The sequence below is a fragment of the Coenobita brevimanus genome, chromosome 80, assembly GCF_032717465.1.
Source record: "Coenobita brevimanus isolate Jiangsu-jjx chromosome 80, ASM3271746v2, whole genome shotgun sequence".
NCBI classification, from domain to species: Eukaryota; Metazoa; Arthropoda; class Malacostraca; order Decapoda; family Coenobitidae; genus Coenobita; species Coenobita brevimanus.
Genome location: NC_137033.1, coordinates 58,697,012 through 58,718,126, shown reverse-complemented (window position 1 = coordinate 58,718,126; position 21,115 = coordinate 58,697,012). Strand labels below are relative to the sequence as shown.

General features: G+C 41.5%; 1 non-coding gene across 1 annotated transcript; it reads left to right on the top strand.

Moving 5' to 3' along the window:
* The first annotated feature begins 464 nt into the window (after positions 1-464).
* LOC145409413 (5S ribosomal RNA) lies at positions 465-583 on the top strand. Its single transcript, XR_013899077.1, has one exon. It is a non-coding gene; the product is annotated as a 5S ribosomal RNA (ribosomal RNA).
* Positions 584-21,115: the final 20,532 nt, after the last annotated feature.

Below are 21,115 nucleotides of genomic sequence, written 5' to 3'. Positions count from 1 at the left end.
CTGGAGGGAAAGACGGGGAGGGAGAGACTGAAGATGATGGAGTGAATAGAATGGAGAATGAAAGACTGACTAGGAGACTGTATGTTGGTGAGGCAAAGGGGGTGATCAAGGATGAGGTGGAGGGATGGAATGGAGGGATACAGTATATGAGAAAGAGGTATATGAGTTGGAGGGAAAGCAGCCAAATGGCAAGAAGACAAACCTAAATGGAGGCGATTTTATTTGTGGTCACCCCTTGAGTGATCAAGGTATCTGGCAGTAGACAGATAGGGCAAAATCAACTGCAAAAAAAACTCTGCAACATTTCATCATCATCATTATCATTCTAAAATCTTAAACAATTCCTCCTCCTCATCATTATCATCAACAACTCATCATGACATCTCTCTCCCAACTAAAGACAGGTGTGAGGTAGAGTCCAGAAAGCAAAGAAAGAGAAAGCATGATAAAGTAAAAATCAAATTGCCAACGGCCATACCACGTTGAGTACACCGCTTCCCGTCCGATCAGCGAAGTTAAGCAACGTTGGGTCTGGTTAGTACTTGGATGGGTGACCGCCTGGGAACACCAGATACTGTTGGCATCCCTACGTGTCAAGTGGGGTTGGTGGAGGATTAGTGCCCCTCCCTGTAAAACAATTAACTCTAAGCCCTTGGCCACCCTGTCTGGGATACATGGCGTCTGGCAATGAATGAATGAATGAAAAGTCTGAGCCTTAGATATAAGGTGGGAATGAGTCTCCTTAGTAACAAGTCAAACCAACCCTCCACTGACAAAATTTAATCAACTGAACTGAGAGAGTTAGAAATCCTTGTCAGATGATAGGAAACCAACTACACCATATCAGCCACGTACTCATGTGATGGTATGGTGGTGTTAGTGGTGGTGGTGTGTTGTGGTGTAGTGGTGGTGGGGTGTGGAGACTAGAGCAATTGTTCCTACACTTTTTCATTCTGTGGCCTCCTGAACTAAATATGATAACATCTGTGGCCTTCTTAACTAAATATGATAACATGTGTGGTCCCCTGGACCAAATTTTATAACATCTGTGACTCCATGGAATAAGTACTGTAATATGTGTTCCCCCCTATACTAAACACAGTAACGTCAGCATACTAAGTACAATATAATCTCTAAATCTGGTAGCATCTGTGGCTCCCTGGACTAAATATGGTAACTGTGGCCTCCCTTGACTAAATACGATAACACCTGTGACCCCCTTCGACTAAGTATGATAACACCTATGGCACCCTGGACTAAGTACGATAACATCGGTGGCCCCCTGCACTAAATATGATAACATCTGTAGCCCCCTGGACTAAATACAACAACATTTGTGGCCCCTTGGACTAAACACGATAACATCTGTGGACCCTTGGACTAAATATGGTAACATCCGTAGACCCATGGACTAAATATATCATATGTGCCCCACCCTCTGTATGTTCCTTTGAAGATGCAAACAAAGCAACATCACCTGAGTGATCAGGTTGGGCAAGTGATTATAACAACTCTTGTGATTAAAAATAAATATAGTATGCATGCACAAAAAAGACCACTCGGAAAATGAATTGACTACTTAGTGGTAAACTTAAAATTGTATTTTTGCTACCAACTGGGGTATCAGCAATTAAGGCACAAAAAGGGTAAAGAAGAGGTATCTTCTATGTAGAACTGATTATGCTTTTTCAACTCAATGCTAAACATGTTTAAAGACACTAGTTTGCAGAGAAAGAAAAGATTGAAACACTTCGCCAAGTTACTGATATTGGCTCCTGGATAGTGACCCATTCTCATGCCACACACCGTCAAGTTTTCACAGAAGCGTTTATGACAAATGTGTCATTTCTACATTTTAGGTACTGATTCTGCACTGCCTCTAGCAGTGCTCTGCAAAAGATGACTCAAAGAAAAAAAAAATCCTCTCAAATACTGTCTCTGGGAAATTATAAAATCCTACCACCAGTGACTTCAGATACTTATGCTTAGCTCACAGTTCCCCTGATGAAGGCCCATGGCACCACAACTGGGAACCACTGCTTTGGACAATGACACCATACTGCCACCTTCACCATATCAGTCAGCTACAGACTCAGCAAACTTATCGTCCCTTTGTGACTATGAAATGGTTTCACTTAGGTAAAGAACACTAAGGCAGAGCCTACATGTGGCAGCATTGTACAGAGCAAAGCAGCTCAAGTGCCCACCTGGGAAGCTAAGCCTCCTCATATTTCCCTGCATCTTGCCATGGGGAAGGGCCCTTGTCTGACCCTGGTGTGGCACTGTTTACCACAAGGGGTGCCAGTTCCCTATACTGTACAGTGTACTTACTATGCCAGTACTGTACCTGTAGGTCCTACACTGGTGAGGTACTGTCTGTCACAATGGGGTGCTGGTTCCCTTCACAGTGTATGTACTGTACTGTACCTGTAGGATGACACAAATGAAGCAAGTTGACAGGTCTGCTTGGCCAGACAGAATGGGGTTGAGGAACATCAGCAACACTTGTGGTGATGGCAGTATGCTGGTGGTGTGTGTGGTGGCTATAGAGTAATATTATAACTACCACACTCCCCCCAACCCCCTCCACCACAACCACAAGTGTTGTAGTAGCAGCAGCTGGAACATAACCATTACACACAAACAATTCATATGATATTTTAAATTCCTTACCCTAATTACCTTCTATCTATTTTTACTCATATCTTTATATCAGATTTAGTCAGTTTTCACTTGGGACTAATATTCAGGTATATATATTTCTATTACTGTAATCTCTTATGTACTTTATTCATACTGCTGAGCAAATTTTATATTTGTATGATATGGTGTACTTAAACAAGCATAGAAATGTATTCAGATATTTCCCTGAACCAATAACTTGACATAAGTATACTGAGAAAGAAAAAGATAAATGTTAATTAAAAGAATGCAGAAAAAGAGACTTATGAGAGGAAAAGATAAATGAAAATAAAGAGAACATAGAAAACAGACTTAGGAGATGAAGTCTAAGAAGAAACAGAACGTAGAAAATGATAAGAAGTACTGTATATCAGAAAATAGAACACAGAAAGAGATGAAGAATGGAAAGAAACACAGCAGACTTAGAGAACACAGAAAGACATGAAGTACCTTAAATTAACACGGAAAGAGAGGACAGAACATAGACAAAAATTGTTGATGCTCAGTGATCCCGGTCTGTGTGGCCAAGTAGACTCATCAACCACAGGCAAGAAATTTCCCCTGCAGGGCCATCCCATGCAATGAACTGATGTTCTCTTGTGGTGCACATCGCCTTACCACAGCCAGGCACGGAAGAGTGTAGAAGCTTGGTTCTGGAGGGATGCTGCATTTGTGTCTATTCACCCAGTACAAAATAGCTTCACATCATCCCGTTATTTGGTTACTACCCATCATTGCAAATGGTTTCCTGAGTTACATGACACCATCAGGCTTGTGACTCAATGTAGAGTCACCTTAGGAAGTAGGCAGCACTACATCAGGTGCATGGATGATGGCCGGCACCATCTACCACAAACGGTATAATGTAAAATGTGTGATTGAATATACACTCAAGTAACAATTTAATCGCGTTAACACAGATAATAATGTGCAGTATGGCAGTATGATATATTACAAAGATATGCTACATTGAAATATATGACTGATTAACAGAACATTTGTGGTAGGTGGGGGCACTCACCATCCACTCATTCAATGTAGCGCTGCTCTCAGGTTTCTGCCCTTTCCTCTCCTCCATCTTTCTTTCCTTCCATCCTCTTCTGTCTTTCTTTCCTTCATTCTTTCCTCATCCTTCTGCCTACGGGTGACTTTACACTCCCTCTTCTGTCTTTCTTTCCTTCATTCTTTCCTCTTCCTTCTGCCTGTGGGTGACTTTACACTGCGTGACAAGCCAAATGGTTTCCTGTACACCAGGAAACCATTTATTACACTGGGTGGCAACCATATAACCAAATTTTGGCGCCTGGTGGTTTAGTGGGTAATTATTGCACTCCAATCGGATTAAGCTGGTGAAGGTTTATATCCAAGGGGTGGTTGGGGTTTATTGCTCATGTAATGCCACTCGGATGAGTGGGCTGGTCACTCTCATCTTAAATGTCAGGACCAATTTGCCTAGCCCCGGGCTCCTATGCTCCTCATGGGGCAATGTAAGATTAGATGATGGATGGATGGATCGATTACCAGAACATACAGATATTTACACCCAGACAGAGTACAACTTTTGAGAATGTGAACAAAAACAAACTTTTTCAAGAAAAATAGAGTACAAGGTATGGTAACTGATACTCAAACAACATGGCTTTAAAATATAAGAATTTTTTCCCACAGCCAGGAATTGACAGTCGATGGAATATGTCCAATAAAGCTATGACCTCCATTTTTTTTTTTTTTTTTTTTTTTTTTTTCATACAGCTCTGGCCATAGGCTTTACAGCCTGCTCCCATGGCCCAGTAGTCCTCCTACATACCATACATCCCCACATGTCACCACTTCGATGCTAGCACCCACTGTCCATATTGAATACATGCTAAGGCTGTCTCATACAGGACTGGTGTACTGGTATTAATGGGGGTATTTTTACGACATCAGCAGGTCTTATGGTAGAATGGTAAAGTCTGCTTTTATGAAATTCAAATTCTTAAACTGTTTCCTGCCCCAGCAGGGATTCGAACCTGTGTCCATTAAGACTGCAGGCCACCTTTCTACCGATTCAGCCAGAGTAAATCAATTTAAGAAAAGTAATAATGAGACAGGGTAGTAGGTGGGGCCATTCACCATCTACTCACTTGATGTAGTGCTACTCTGAGTGTCTTCCCTTTCCTCCCTTCCTTCCTCTTTTGTCTTTCTTTCCTTCATTTTTTCCTCATCTTTCTGCCTATGGGTAACTTTACACTCCCTCTTCTGTCTTTCTTTTCTTCACTCTTTCCTCTTCCTTCTGCCTATGGGTGACTCTACAGTAAGTGACAAGCCAGAATGGTTTTCTGTACACCAAGAAACCATTTACTATGCTGGGTGGTAACCATATAGCCAAATTATGGCACCTGGTGGTTTAGTGGGTAATTAAGGTGCTCCAATTGGATTGAGCCTGTGTAGGTTTATATCCAAGGGGTGGTTGGGGTTTATTGTTCATGTAATGCCACTCAGGGATGAGTAAGGCTGGTCACTCAGATCTTAAATGTCAAGACCAACTTGCCTAGCCCCGGGCTTCTACGCTTCTAATGGGGCAGCACAGGACTGGATGATGGCATAATGAGATTTTTTTTTTTTTTTTTTTTTGATAACAGAATGGAGGAAGGAAAAACAAATGAATTTAAAAAAAATAATCCATACACCAGATTACTGGTGTCCTCTTTTCATAAAATATCTGTAACAGTTAGACTTGAACAGCTGTGGGTTGAAATTTAGAGGGAAACAACTCTGGGGAAGCAAGTTCCAGAGAGATGCAGTTCAGAGAATGAAAGACTTCTGACAGGCAGAAGTTCTACAATATGGCTGAGTGACATTCCAGTTATGAGTGCTACCAGATGCCCGTGTAGCACGAGGGAAGGCATGGAGAGGTGGCACTATGGATGCAACTTCGTCTGAGCATTTGCCCAAAAACATGTAACAACACTGGCTTTGATTATTGCTAAGTTACCAGACCAGCTTAAAAGGCGAGCAATAAAGCATTAACAGATGCAACTGATACTGCTCATTTATACTGTTGCGAAATACTGGTGAGTAATGTACTATAATATCAGTCTGCCCATATCATAAGTAATACATGTGTTCCATAATAATTTATTCCTTAAAACTAATAAAGTATATTAAGGAAGACAAGAAAATCAGCTTAATACACACCAATGGAACATTTAACATCAAATTTTTGTGATTAATGGTTTGAGTCCCAAGGGTGACTGGAGGTTTTTCTATCATGTAAAATTCTAACAGGGGCACAGGCTGCTCTCTTACCCTTAAATGCTCTGGACCACAGTAGCCTAGCTTCGGATTCTTACTCTCTGAAGGTGGCAAAATGGGATTGGCTTTTACCACTTTCACTATGAACATAATAGAAAAAAAATGTGGGTTTAGTGTATGTATGACTGTGCAATATTGTATACATAGTTATGCATAAAATAAAGCATCAACTTTTTCAATCCAGCAATCTGTTTAATTCTTGCTATATCCAAATGATATTTATTCAGCGGTGGATGGACTTTACCAATAATGAGGGGCTTCGATACAGCCTTCATCAACCCCAGCCCTACCTGGATACTCTTTTCACCTAAATAAAATCATCTATAGTTTATTCTGTGAAACCAGGCAGAGATTTTCATTCTTCTGCAACTTTTCTGTCTCTCAATGATAAAGTAAAAATTACTAAAGCTGCACAGCCATTTTCATAGCACCTCTTTGTGTCTAGCACCATATTCACAGTGTTAATAACTTGTTACTATTCAGCATTCAACACAGAGAGAGGGCAACTTTATGCCTGGTTAATGTGAGGAGTACAACGGCAGCAAGAAAAAAAACAATTTACATCCTTGGGCTCATGCAGGTTACAAAACTGAAGTAGAGTTATCATCATGATCGTGATCATCATCATCATCATCATAATCTCTACATCAGTGCTTTCAATTCAAAAATGTACTGTACAGGTTACATTATTTTTCTTACCTTCGGATGATTTTATTAAGTTTATAGGTGGCAATTCTATATGGAGGGATTAAATAATTTAAATAACCTTTCCCTATCTGGACATTCTTTTTACCTACATAAAATCATGTAGCAGCAGCAAAAATAAGATAATATACATCCTTGGGTTAGAGAAGCTTATGAAAGAGGAGTGGTAAAGTTAATAATTATCATCATCATTGTGTTAATATCTTCAACCCAAGGATAATGTTTATGAAAATGGAGCGAAGTTAATGCAATAATAAATACCATCATTATAATCATCATCCTCATTTTTTCATTATCAGCATCATCATCATCTTTACATGAATGTCTTCCATCCAAAAACGTATTGCATTTACTTTTTGCTACCCCCAGATGATTATATTCAGTTTACAAAGGCAATTCTACATGGAGATGATTAGATACAGCCTTCATTAGCCACTTCACTACTTGGATGATCTTCTCAGCAAAATAAAAGTCTCAGGAACAAGAATGAGATACAGTAGAAAATACGTAATTTGGTTAAGGGGAAAATATTCAATTAATGAAAAGATTATAGCAATATTTTGCATTATATTGATTCCTTCAACCCAGGGATGATATCACCATCATAATCATCATCATCAACATCACCAGTATCATCATTCAGACCTCTTTTCCCAACCCAAGGTTGGGTGAGGTAGGGTTCAGAGAGCCAGAAAGAATTGAGAGAATGAGATATTAACCAAAGTTTGCCCAGCTGAATAAGTCACACTCCCATTCACTCACCGTTCAAACCCCCTAGAAGCCTGGCCCCAATGATATTGTATATTCTATTTTTGCTACCTCCAGACACTTTCATTTGCCTTTAATGAGGTGCCTCCAAGTGAAGAGGCTACAGTATGTAGATACTGTACATCCTTCATTAACTCCATCACTATCTGGGTGTTCTTTTCAACTCAATAATAATACTGTAACAACAAGAATTTAGGAGAAAAGTATATCCAGTATATCCTGGGAACAAAAGCAGTTTACAAGGCACTGTCTGCCAAAGTAGGGCAGCTGTTTGTTTGTGGTCTGTACGTCTGCTTCACCAACCAGACAGAGGTAGTGCAACAACAACAAAAGTGAAGCAAAATTAATGTAAACACTGTCCTAGGCTTCACATTATTCCTCTCCAGATGATGTCTTTTCTGTACCACATGCTTGTTATACAGTATAAAGCTGATTTTATTCAATTTAGGAGACAGTGAACGGGCAGAGTTAGATACAGCTTAGATTTTGAACTGGTGGAGTTAGATACAAACTGATGGAGTTAGATACAGCCTCAATTTTGAATTGGTGGAGTTAGATACAGCCTAGACTTTGACTGGTGGAGTTTGATACTGCCTAGATTTTGAACTGGTGGAATTAGATACAGCCTACAACTTGAACCAACAAACATCTGATTACTAGCCTGAGTGTTAATGCTGTCACTGTTAACAGTCTCATGGTTGGCATAACTCAAGTACTTTATTCCAACTAACAAAAAATTACAGTATATTTAGCTGGGTGTGAAGCATAGAAACCTGTGTGTTAACATCATCATCATTAACCCTGTCTTGGGAAGGATAATTCTAGCAATATGTTCCAGCCAGACAATTATATTCAGCTGAATGAGCTACAGGAGTCATAGTGTTTAATATCTGCCTATTGCCTAATGTCATCACATACAGTATATGGAGTTACACTACATTACACTGTGCTTGGGAGACAAGATAATTCTAGCACTTCTAGCAAAGAGACAATTACATTCAGCTTAAAAGAGGCCACTGGAATCTGAGTGCTTAGTACCTATGTATAAATTACTTGACGTCACCACATACAATACATGGAGTTACACTATGTTACAGTTCATTAATTTGCGTTTAGACCACTGACCATGCTGTGTGGGCGTTATGCACTACATGGCAAACGTTTGTATGTCTTAATTTTGGTCCATTTCCCTACTCAGATCCCTATCCTTTCTCCTGCTTTTTCATTTCTATCATGTACAGTGTTTTCCCACTCAGCCCCCTATCCTTTATCCTGCATTTATGTTTTTATCATGTGTAGCATTTCCCCATTCAGTCTCCTATTCTCCTCTTTGCTTCAGTGTTACTGTCATGTGAAGCATTCTCTTACATAATCCCCTATCCTTTATCCAGCTTTTACATGGTACAGTGTTTCCATCATGTGTAGCATTTCTCTATTTGGTCCCCTATCCTCCATCCTGCCTTTATACTGTATTTCTATCATGTGTAGAATTTTCTTACTCAGTCCTCTATCCTCTATCCTGCCTTTATACTGTATTTCTTTCATGTAAAGTATTTCCCTATATAGTCCATTATCCTCTATCCCACCTATATACTGTATATCAATCATGTGTAGCATTTCCCTATTCAGTCCTCAATCCTCTATTCTGCTTTTATACTGTATTTCTATCATGTGTAGTATTTCCATACTCAGTCCCCTATCCTCTATCGTGATGTCATACTTTATTTCTATCATGTGTAGCATTTTCTTGCTTAGTCTCTTATCCTCTATCCTACTTTCATATTAACATGTGTATGTACTTTCATTCAATGGTATGAGTCTTTTATGTCAGATCCTGAACCACTTCCTTACTCAGTCCCCTATCCTCTATTCTGCTTTTCTTTCTCTCTTTTTTTTTTTTTTTTTTTAATCCAGAGAAGGAACCAAAGATTTGAAGGACATCGAGTTGTTCAAAAAAAGGAAAAAAAGGTAAGAAAGAAAATAAAGCTAAATTCAAATTTCTTTCACTCAAGACCAAATGTCCACGTGTCACAATTCTGAGCCATTTCCATCCTCAAATTGGTAACCTGCAGGTCTTCACACTCAGTCCATGCCTTCCTTGATCTGCCTTGGGACATTATTCCCTTCACATTGAAGCCTGTCACTCTCCTCACCCAGTCAGTCCTGTCCAAACTCAGTAACAACCTCTCCTCCCACTACACACCATCCTATCTATCCATAGCAAAAAAAATATATAAAATAAAATAAAAAAAATAAAAAAATAAATAAAAAATAATTAAATAAAAAATAAAAGCAGTATATATTGTATATAAATATAAATATACAGTACAATCCCAGCTATCTGGTATCCAGACAAACAGAATACTCAGAAAAACGGGAAAATTCAAGGGCTGGTAAAAATGTCAGTAAGTTATAACTGTGCGCCAATTTGAATGGACCGCCAAACCGCCGTTTGATCGTGTCATGCGAGGCTGGGTGAAGTCAGACAAAGCGAGGTGAAGGCATTTCCGGCTAATGTAAATCCCTAGCAAATCCTCTTAACCACCCCTCCTCTCCCCCTCTTTCCCCTACTTGAATTCAGTCATCCTCCACACCCTCCAAAAATCACCAGTCTGCGTTTTGCCACCAAACAGTAAACAAGCTCTCTTGCTATTGTGTTCCTCTGATAGACGGTAATTTGTACACTCCAAAATGCCTTAAGTGCAAACTAAACGTAAGCGTATTGTGCTTACCTTGAAACAGAAGCTGGACATATGCAACAGACTTGAAAAAGGCGAACATTATAAAACACTAATGGCTGAATATAAATGTTAATAGGAATGAAAGTTTACTTTGTTGGAAGAAAAATAAATAAATAATATGCCTGCATTTCATACGTACATCATTTATTTTATTTTCTGCAAAACAGCTGAGTGGCGGGTGAGGGGTGGAGTGATGGAGGTCAGGTGAGGAAGAAGAACAGTCGGGGTCAGAAATGTAAACAAAACTCACGTGGGGGCACAGGTGTCGTGATAATTCTACAGTGCAGTCTTAACACATCATCAGTTCACTAATAAATGTTCAAGCTTTTATTTCTTTATTTTATTTTTCAATTTTTATGAGTACAGTAAATATAATGAATACAGTAATTCGGTAAACAATGGACTGGTGCAATTTGCAGTACTGCAAATTGCTAGACATTGAACGCATGTGCATTATGACCATGGTGTGTGTTTACAAGGCAGTTTTTCAGGCGGAATCTCTTAGTGTAACCCCTAATGTGACTGGTGAGTACCTGAACTGTATTTACTGCTGTGATAGGCTTTGTAAGGATTTGACTTGAAACTCAGAAATACGGGAAAAATCTGTAACCGGGAAGGTAAATTCCCCAAGCCACCCGGTTAACTGGGATTGTACTGTATATTATATATATATATATATATATATAAGTAATCTCTCTAATATCCGAACATCCCCACTAACCGGACATAATCGTCCCGGGATCCAATATTCCCAAAATGGTCCGAAAACCGCAAAAAAATTGGAAAAAAAAAAAAGTTGAACTTGGTGCTCGGGGTGCGGGACAGCTTTGTTGTGGCGCATCATTCCTCTGACGTCCGCTAGAGTGCCCCTGCATCCTCCCCACTTTCCGCCTGCCTCTCGTCGCAAGTGCACGCTCGTCATCATGGCTGCCCATGTGCTTGCTTTTGTGGTGGTGCCTTACCTGCTGCAGGCACTTCTGCTGCTCTCATGCCTCTCCTTCGTGTGTGCGATGATGGCCCCGCCGCCTGAGAAGAGGAAGAGAGTGGTGTTGACTCTGGAGAAGAAACAGGAGATATTGGAGAAAGTAGATGCGGGGTGGTCTTCTTCCCGCATCCTCCGCGAGTTCAACCTGGCCCAATCTACTTTGATATTAAGAGATCCCGAGACAAACTCATGCAGTACACGGCTGACTTCTCGTTGAGAAGCAAACGCAATGTGGAGAGGAAGGTGATGTTTACTCCCATGTTTGCTGAAGTCGACCGCTCCACGCTGATTTGGTATCGACAGCAACATGCTGCTGGTGTGATGGTACATGGTACAGAGCTGAAGGCTGCTGCTGAGAAGTTCACCAGGCTTCACGACGCCCTAGACTTCAAGGCATCCAAGGGTTGGCTCTTCACGTTTCAGTTACGGCATGGCCTTACCAACCGTAAAGCTCATGGTGAAGCTTTGGACGCTAACGAGGATGGAGTTGACGAGTTTTGGCACAAGGTGAAGGGCTTGATTGACAGGGAGGGTCTCACTCTCGGTCAAGTCTACAACGCTGACGAAACTGGTTTATTCTATCACTCTTTGCCAATGAACACTCTAGCCAAGGAGACGGAGAAGCGTGTACCTGGCCGCAAGCACTCCAAGGAAAGGATATCTGCTTTGTGTTGTGCCAATGCTAACGGCATGCACCGGCTTAAGCCCGTTATTGTTGGCTGCGCAAAGCAGCCTCGGTGTCTTCGTGGGGTGATGGATGTCCTTCCTGTCATCTGATACCATTCTTTGACGGCATGGTTTACAGCCCAGATCTTCAAAGACTGGTTCCACCGCCATTTCATCAAGGAGGTCATACATTACCAGATGGAGACACTGCGAATCCCACGCGACCAGGTAAAGGCCCTCCTTCTCCTCGACAATGCACCTGCCCATCCGTGCGACAAGGACTTGGTGGCTGAGAATGGCCGCATTAGGTGCATGTTTCTGCCACTTAATACGACTGCTCTCATCCAACCAATGGACAAAGGAGTGATTGTGGCAACGAAGAGGCTGTACCGAAGGAAGTTCCTGGATGAGGTGATGGTTGTTCTCGAGGACGAGGACGAGCACAGGGAGGGACGGGACACGCAAGGCCAGCGGACTTTGGAAAACCTTCGCCGCTACAACATCAAGTCTGCAATCTACAACTGGGCCAGTGCATGGAAGGAAATCCCTGTCAAGACTCTAAAAAATGGTTGGTCTCGTCTGCTTCTCAGAACAGATGTGGAGTATGATTTCCTAGGTTTTAACGTGGATGACTTCCATGCACGTCTACGTACGCATGGCGACGATGTTGATGTGGACGATGTGCATGAGTGGTTGGATGACGATGAGGGTGATCCTGGGTATCAGACCCTGTCTGATATCGAGATCGCATCTTCAGTTGCAGGTGTCAGTACCCAATTTGAAGACTCCGACGAGGACGGAGACGATGATGCGGACTCCTCTCAGCATGACACAACTCCAGCCATCCCCAAGCTGAGCGCACTCCAGGAACACCTAGAGTTTGTTCTGGACTACCTGGAACACCCAGACTGCGACAGGGAGATGGGGCCCTTGGGACTTGTGGAGGAAGTGCATGCTTTCAGGCAGTGCATCATCAATTGTCACAATCGTCGTTCCTTGCGTCAATCAACAATTGACAGTTTTTTCAGGCCCGTGACCCCCGCTGGGCCCAGTCCTGGCTCCACTCCGTTGCCTCCCCAAGACAGGCTGTCATGTTCTGAGCCACAGCCCAGCACATCAGCCACGGTGGAGTCACCGCTCGACGTGAGTTTGCGTCTGTCTTCAGAGTCGTCTGCAGTGGGTACACCATCACCATGACCCAGCGACGCACCCCTAGGTCACCTGCCAGTGATACTCTCGGACTCTGACAGTGAATAGACGCCAAGAACTTCTCCACTAGACCACGCGGGAATTTACAGTGTTGTGCAGTGAAAAAAACAGTGCATTGTGTTAAGGATTTACAGTTGTGAGTGAAAAGACAAACAATTTTTGAACTAAATTTAATGTAAATAGACTTGTGTGTTTTTGCTTCAGAAAATGGTTATAAGAGTGGAAAGAGTTAAACTGCAGAGTGCAACACTTATTAAGTTACAATGGAGGATAACTTAGACAAGAGTGCGCACTGTGAAGAGAATGGACTTCTGAGTGCGAATGACTAAGTTCAGTGCAAGACTTCATGAACAGTGTACTGCAAGTGCTTCAGGAAATCCTTCTTACTGTCAGAGTCCGAGAGGAGGCGGTTATTCATCGAGATGGCCATGGACTTGCTGAAGGTAGGCAGAATGTTTCATACTGTACTCTAATGTATTTTCCATACTATACTTACCTCAAACACCTCATTTCACTCTTTTATGTCCCTTATTGGTGTGAATATGCTGTGTCTTAAGTGCTATGCATGTGCAGTAGGAAGGTGTTTTTCTGAGTTAGGCTAGGTTAGGGTCCATAACTACCAGTCCAGGAGCCAGGGACTTGTAAGTACCCAGAATGTTGAATCTTGTATGAACCTACATCAAAAATCTCATTTTATACTTCTTTTGCATTTATTTCAGCTTTTTATCTCCCTTATTGGTGTGATTTGGGTCTTAAATAGGTGCTATGCATGTCCAGAGGGAGTTGTATAGGTGTTTTTCTGAGTTAGGGTCCATAAGTACAAGTCCATAAGCTGGGGCCCAATATCCGGACAGGACCACTATCTGGACCTGCCTATGGCTCTATTACGTCGGATATTGGAGGGATTACTTATATATATATATATATATACAGTATATATATATATATATATATATACAGTATATATATATATCCCATTGGATCCCAGAGGTGGTGAGCGAGGCACTGCACTGGGAGGGTACTAAGTGTACCGCCCTCCGCTTATCACCTCATAGTTGCGAAGCTCATAGGTCCCTACCCGGGGGTTCCCTACTTTACAAAGACTGGAATAATCCCAATTCTGTCCAATATAGAGGACACAGGGCTCCAATGGGTCAAAGAGACTCATAGGTTTGCCAGACATTAACCCACTGGATTTCAGGGGTGGTGGGCGAGGCACTGTACTGGGAGGGTACTAACCGTACCGACCTCCGCCTATCGGCTCATAGTCACAAAGCTCATAGGTCCCTACCCGGGGGTTCCCTACTTTACAAAGACTGGAAAAACCCCAGTTCTGTCCAATATGCGGGACACTGGGCTCCAATGGCATATATATACAGTACACTCAATCCTTAAGTAACACGTGGTTGAGTAACACATTTTTGTTCTAACGCGGTCAGCATAATGAGACAAGTCATGTGAACACGCGGAAAAACTCGAGCTCACGCGGGAAGTCAGCTGGCCTGGGGACGAAATTTGAAAGCCGCGCGCTGACGTCACCCTCTAACCTCTGGGTACATTTCCTGGGCGCATATTTCCATTATGTATGGGTATTTATCTCAGTACCACAGCCAGCCACCTCAGCCAAACAGCCCTAGTGAGATGGGATAGGTTAGGGTAGGTTAGGTTGCTGAAATATTGCCTGGGCAGCACAGTGGGCATATTTTCGTGAAAAACCTATGGTTAGTTTTGAAACGAATGGGCAAGCGTTGTTCCTGGCTGAGGGTTCCTGGTGGTTTTTATGAATACGCATACAGAATGGAAATATGTTTTCTGGGCAAACTCAAGGGCGAACGGTTTGACGAAATTTATGGGTTTCGGCAATTTCAGGGGACAAAATGGAACGACAATGTATGCTAAAAAAAAAAAAAAAAAAAAAAAAAATCCTTGCGTTCTTGTAAGTTACAGTTCAGTTCCACATTCTTCGTTTGATTTCATGCTTCCCAACACATTTTGGACCAACTGGGCATATGGTTATCAGTCCTTTCTCATGCCTCATCTAGTTCTTACCCACAATTATCATGGATTTTGCAGTTTTAACCCTTTAACCGCGGGTGTCATTCCAGAATGACGTTGCAAAAACTGGACCAAACCGCGGGTGTCATTCTCGAATGTTTGTGAATATTTTGAATACCCCGCGTTTTTTCCGTGCGCCAATTGTTTCAAGGGAAAGTAGCTATTAAGTTCTTTCACTCCAGCCGACCCCCACCTCCCTCTTCCCCCCCCTGGGGCCCCACCTCCCACCCCCTGGGCCCCCCACCCCACCCCTGACCAAGCGCGCATCAGTATCTGTCCAGCTGTGTGAGTGACAACACATGTTGATGTGGCAGTGAAGTGCAGGCAATTACAGTGCCTTTTACCTGTCTCAGTGAACACAGAGTGGGTGTTTATCGTATGTGCAGTGTTCATATATGTTTATAGTATTATTATCAGAATGTGATTGGCATTTGGTAATGGTGTGTGAGCGAAAAATAGTGATTACAACACCGCTGATGTGGCAGTGAAGTGCAGGCAATTACAGTGCCTTTACCTGCCTCAGTGAACACAGAGTGGGTGTTTATCGTATGTGCAGTGTTCATATATGTTTATAGTATTATTATCAGAATGAGGTTGGCATTTGGTAATGGTGTGTGAGCGAAAAATAGTGATTACAACACCGCTGATGTGGCAGTGAAGTGCAGGTAATTACAGTGCCTTTTACCTGCCTCAGTGAACACAGAGTGGGTGTTTATCGTATGTGCAGTGTTCATATATGTTTATAGTATTATTATCAGAATGAGGTTGGCATTTGGTAATGGTGTATGAGCGAAGGTAATGATGTGTGAGCGAAAAATAGTGATTTTACACCCCTCACTTCTAACGGCACTGCCCGTCCTGTGAAAGTCAACAAATTCATGAAACCTACATCAATGGAAAGCTGAAGGTTAGTACTTTTTAATGGTACTTTATTTTTTTCTCTAGCTTTATTCTGTGCAGAGTTATTAAGGTTTAAAGGTTTGTTTACATTTGGCTGAAACCCCCGCGGGAGAGGACAGTCAGACCAAAACAATACCCGCGGTTAAAGGGTTAAGGAACGAAATGGAACGAAAATGTTTGCTAATTAGAGGAAAAGTTACTCTTTCGTCCATGTGTTATCGTAGCGTTCAGTTCCACATTCTTCGTTCAATTTAATGCTTCCCAACACTTCCAACTAACTGAGCATACTGTTATCAATCCTTTCTCATGATTCACCTAGTTCCACCCCACACTCATAATGGGTTTCGCAGTTTTAGGGGACGAAATGGTACGAAAATGTTTGCTAATTAGAACAAAATACTTTCATCTATGTGTTCTTGTTAGTATTCAGTTCCACATTTTTCGTTCGGTTTCGTGCTTCCCAACACATTTAGGACCGACTGAGCATACGGCTATCAAGTCCTTTCTCACGCCTCACAGACTCTACCTCACAGTCATATGGGTTTCGAGTTTTAGGAGACGAAACTGAACGAAAATGTTTGCTAATCACACACACACACAAAATACTTCTGCTCGTGTAAGTGAGCATTCAGTTTCACATTCTTCGTTGTTCATCCTGATAGTCTTATGTTTGTCGGATTACTTCTGGGAGGTAAATAAATGTTTCATACTAAATCTGTTTCCCCCGTCATTTTAAGTTGTATTCCGCTGTCAACTTGTTTGACACATCAGGGTTACGGCGAAATTAGGGCCTGTCCTAACCTAAGTGTTTAAACTTGACCTAACCTGGCTTAACTATACCTTATAATTTAACCTAACCCAACGTTGTATCCAGTTGGGAAGTTGGGAGACGAAAATCACCTTTGAGTACATCAAGACAATCATGTTATGGCTTAAGGAACGTGATGATAAAAAGTGGGAAATTTTTCAGCAGGAAAAGGTAATTTACCACCCTGAAAATAGTCAGGAAAATACAGAAAACAAACTGGAGGAATATGAACTGAATTGGTAAGGTTCTTCCACTGCTTTAAGTGTACAAATACCAAAATGGCAAAAGAAAAAAAGAAAAACCATAGCATAAAAGAAAGCACCATCATAATGATTTGGAAGGACAGGGAGAAGATAAAGATCGTGCGTAGGAAGTGATGCAATCCTGGCAGCTGTGAAGGTTTATATGTTATCCTGAAACTGACTGAGAAGCTTATAGGGCGTTATGTGGAGCGTCAGAGAAAGCACTTTTACCCCTTTTTACCATCTTACCCCACGTATTTACCTCCACCTATACGCACCATCAGGTAAAACACTGAAAGAGATATAACTGTTGTAATTAAAAACATCAGTGGTACTAAAAATGGCATTAACAAAAACAGAAGTTGGACTGGGTCAACACCACCTCCACTGAGTACCCTTTTGTTGATACGTAGCTCCACGGTATTTTACTCCCGCCCCCCAACCCCAAAGTTGTTGTCAAAGTTTCGCCTTCTCGTATCATGTGGCCTTCGGGAGAGACGTTAGGCTGTATAGTTAGACTAAAATTTACGGGTCTGGCTGTTTTAGGAAACAAAATGGAGCGAAAATGTTTGCAAACCAGAAAAAAGGTACTCTTTCATCCATGTGTTCTCCTGAGTTAGCGTTCTGTTTCACATTCTTCGTTCGGTATCGCTCTTCCCAACACATTACTCTTCGTTCAGTATCGCTCTTCCCAACACATTTCGAACTGATTGAGCAGTTTACCCATATGTTTAGTTTATCAGAAATGCGTTAGGAAACGCGATATCAAACGAAAAATGTGAAACTGAACCCTAACTCACGAGAACACACGGATTAAAGTAATTTTTTCTTGTTAGCACAAATTTTCGTTCTATTTCGTACTCTAAAACTGCCAGACCCATAAATTTTTGTCCAACCACATGGCCTAAGGTCTCTCCTGAAAGCCACATGATATGAGAGAAGGCAAAACTTTGACAACAACATTGGGGTTGGGGGATGGGAGGAAAATACCGGGGAGCTACGTATCAACAAAAGGGTACCCATCCCAACTTTTATTTTTGTTAATGATATTTTTAATACCATTGATGTTTTTAATTACAACAGTTATATCTCTTTCAATGTTTTACCTGATGGTGGGTGCAAGTGGGGGTAATTTATGTGGGGTTAGGTGGTAAAAAGGGGTAAAAGTGAGAGTTTTGGAAAGTTGCCAGAACACATTGTACCATTATACATGTAAACATATTGTCTGAGTGACGCGGATTTGGGTACAACGGTCCTTGTCCAGTCCCTATTGCCCGCGGTACTCAAGGATTGAGTGTATATATATATATACTTGGATGGGTGACCGCCTGGGAACACCAGATGCTGTTGGCATCCCTACGTGTCAAGTGGGGTTGGTGGAGGATTAGTGCCCCTCCCTGTAAAACAATTAACTCTAAGCCCTTGGCCACCCCGTCTGGGATGCATGGCGTCTGGCAATGAATGAATGAAATACTGTATATATATAGATAGATAGATAGATAGATTGACAGATATAGATATATATATATATCACCATCACCTCCACATTGCCTTGTCTTCTGCCATTTGGCTGCCTTCCCTCCAACTTGCCCCACTCTCTCTCACATATCTCTCCACCCCATCCAGGGTCTTTAACAATCCACCTCACTCACACACTCTTTCACTCAGTCTCTCATTCTCCATCCTCTCCACATAATAATCCACTGCTTTATTTAACCACTCTGAGAGTGTTACTACTGATTGCTGTATGGGACTGATATAAGCGGGTGCAATCAAGTCTGCACCCACTCATTAACAACCTTTCCTTCAGAACACACCATACTGCCCCATTTAATCCACAACTTTATCCTGACACCTGAGTGAGAATACAAGCCTGAGAGTGTTAATACTACCCATATATGCTTCCCTGCATTATACTCTAACCTTCCTCCCACAACACAACATACTGCCTAACTTAATTCACTACTTTATTCTAACACCTGAGTGAGAATACAAGCCTGAGAGTGTTAATACTACCCATATATGCTTCCCTGCATTATACTCTAACCTTTCTCCCACAACACACCATCCTGCTTTATATACTTCACTACCTTAGTAATCAAGGTGGGGGAGTGGCCCAGTTCCATCAGGTGAAAAACACTACCTGCACCACTCTCATTTACACTCAGGGTCAATTTCTCTCCAGCAATCTAGATGCATTTGTAACTTTACAAGTAGACTGACACCTTGACATGATGGCAAAAATATATATAAACAGATATGAACATACGGTATATGGATAGATATTTTCCAGGCTCTACGTGTGTATCTCGACTGAAAATATGGCACCTGATTTTTTCTTTTATAGTTCCAAGTCAAGGTATAAAAATGAAGGGACACTATAGGACACTATATATATATATATATATATTCTTAGGTAAGAAATTCAGCCACAAGTAAACAGAATCAAAGTCCAAGCTGAGACTCACAAATTATTAAAAATAACATTACACCTCTTAGGTTTCTTTTCTTTCAACAGTTTCTAGCAACTCCTAGGAAGTAATTAACTGGCTTTAGTATCTGGTTATACAAATGTCTCTCAACTTCTCCATATCCTCTGACAAAATAGATTGGTTGATCAAAATACTGCTGACAGTGCTGAAAGGATGGATGGTGGATTGCAGGATGAGGAAACTTCAACCAACAAACCAATGGGATCACATTCACATGAGGTTTGGGCCACAACAACAAGAATGGTTCAATAAATGAAGCTTACCTTATGTATTAAACACAAGACTGCCTCATAAGCTCATTCACATTAGTTTCATACAGGGTTAATGAAAGCATTCATTCCCTTTTGTTCAGTGGCCATGGAAACTGAGCTTTTAGTGAGACTGTGTTGTTGCAAATGTGTGCACTCACTGCAAAACACATCTCAATTCAGTGCATGTCAACACATCATCCAAAGCTACAGAATCTGGTGGGTTAAGTAAAGAAGGGCCAGCTACTGTGTTAATACTGGATGGACAAGGATAGATTCTGAATTAGTTTTGAGCTGTTATCCACAAAAAAATTTCAAAGCAATGAATCTTCATCATCCCACTTCTCTCAGTTAACTAAGTAACCTCTGACATTCCAGTATAGAGGTATTTTTAAAAAATTACCTGAAGAACTGCAAGCTATGAATATGGATATGAAACTTAAACAGTAGTTTATCAAGTCAGGATGGGTTGTAGCACATTCACATGGAAAGAATAAATATAACAGCCAGGGAATGATGCAACCCATATATGTGAAATAAATTACAGTACATTATAGTACCCTCAGGTGATGTTGCCCAGATTGCAATAGAAAAGGAAAAGTCATGCATTTACTATTATGTTACAAGACCAATGACAATGACAGCAAAAGTAAGTCTTTTAACCAGAGTCACTGTCCCAGTGTCATGAGCTATTTCTCTGCTCAGTTCTCTAGCATGGAGGTCTCATAACAAATACATGGTGTCCATCTGTCTTCATACACAAGTCATGTACAAAGTAATAGATCACCAACACAGCCATTACACATCCTTGTGGCCTGGGAACTACTGTATCTATCCATACCCATTCTATCTATCTATCTATCTATTGCCAGACGCCTCAATCCCGTTTGGGGTGGCCACAAATAAATCGCCTCCAAGTCGCCCTGTCCCCCGCCATTTCACTGCCCTGCTCCCAACTCACACCCCCCTCTCTCATATACCTCTCCACCCCATCCCTCCATCTCATCATTCAAATCTGTATATTTAAACTATTACCTACAATGTTATCAACATCTATCTATCTATCCATACCTGTTCCCTTAATCCTAGAAGAGGTAGCCACAAACAAATTGCTTTCATGAGTCAAGACACTGTCCTCCATCATCAGGCTGCCCTTCCTCCAACTCACAGTAACTTCATTCAGCAAAAGCACAAACAAAAAGTCTTCCCTCTCTAACACTGATCATTAGGTAGACAATGAAGGGGCAAGCCTTCCCTCTGTAGCACCAATGTATGGCTATATAAACATTCCTCAACTCCCTCCCTATCCCTCAAAAC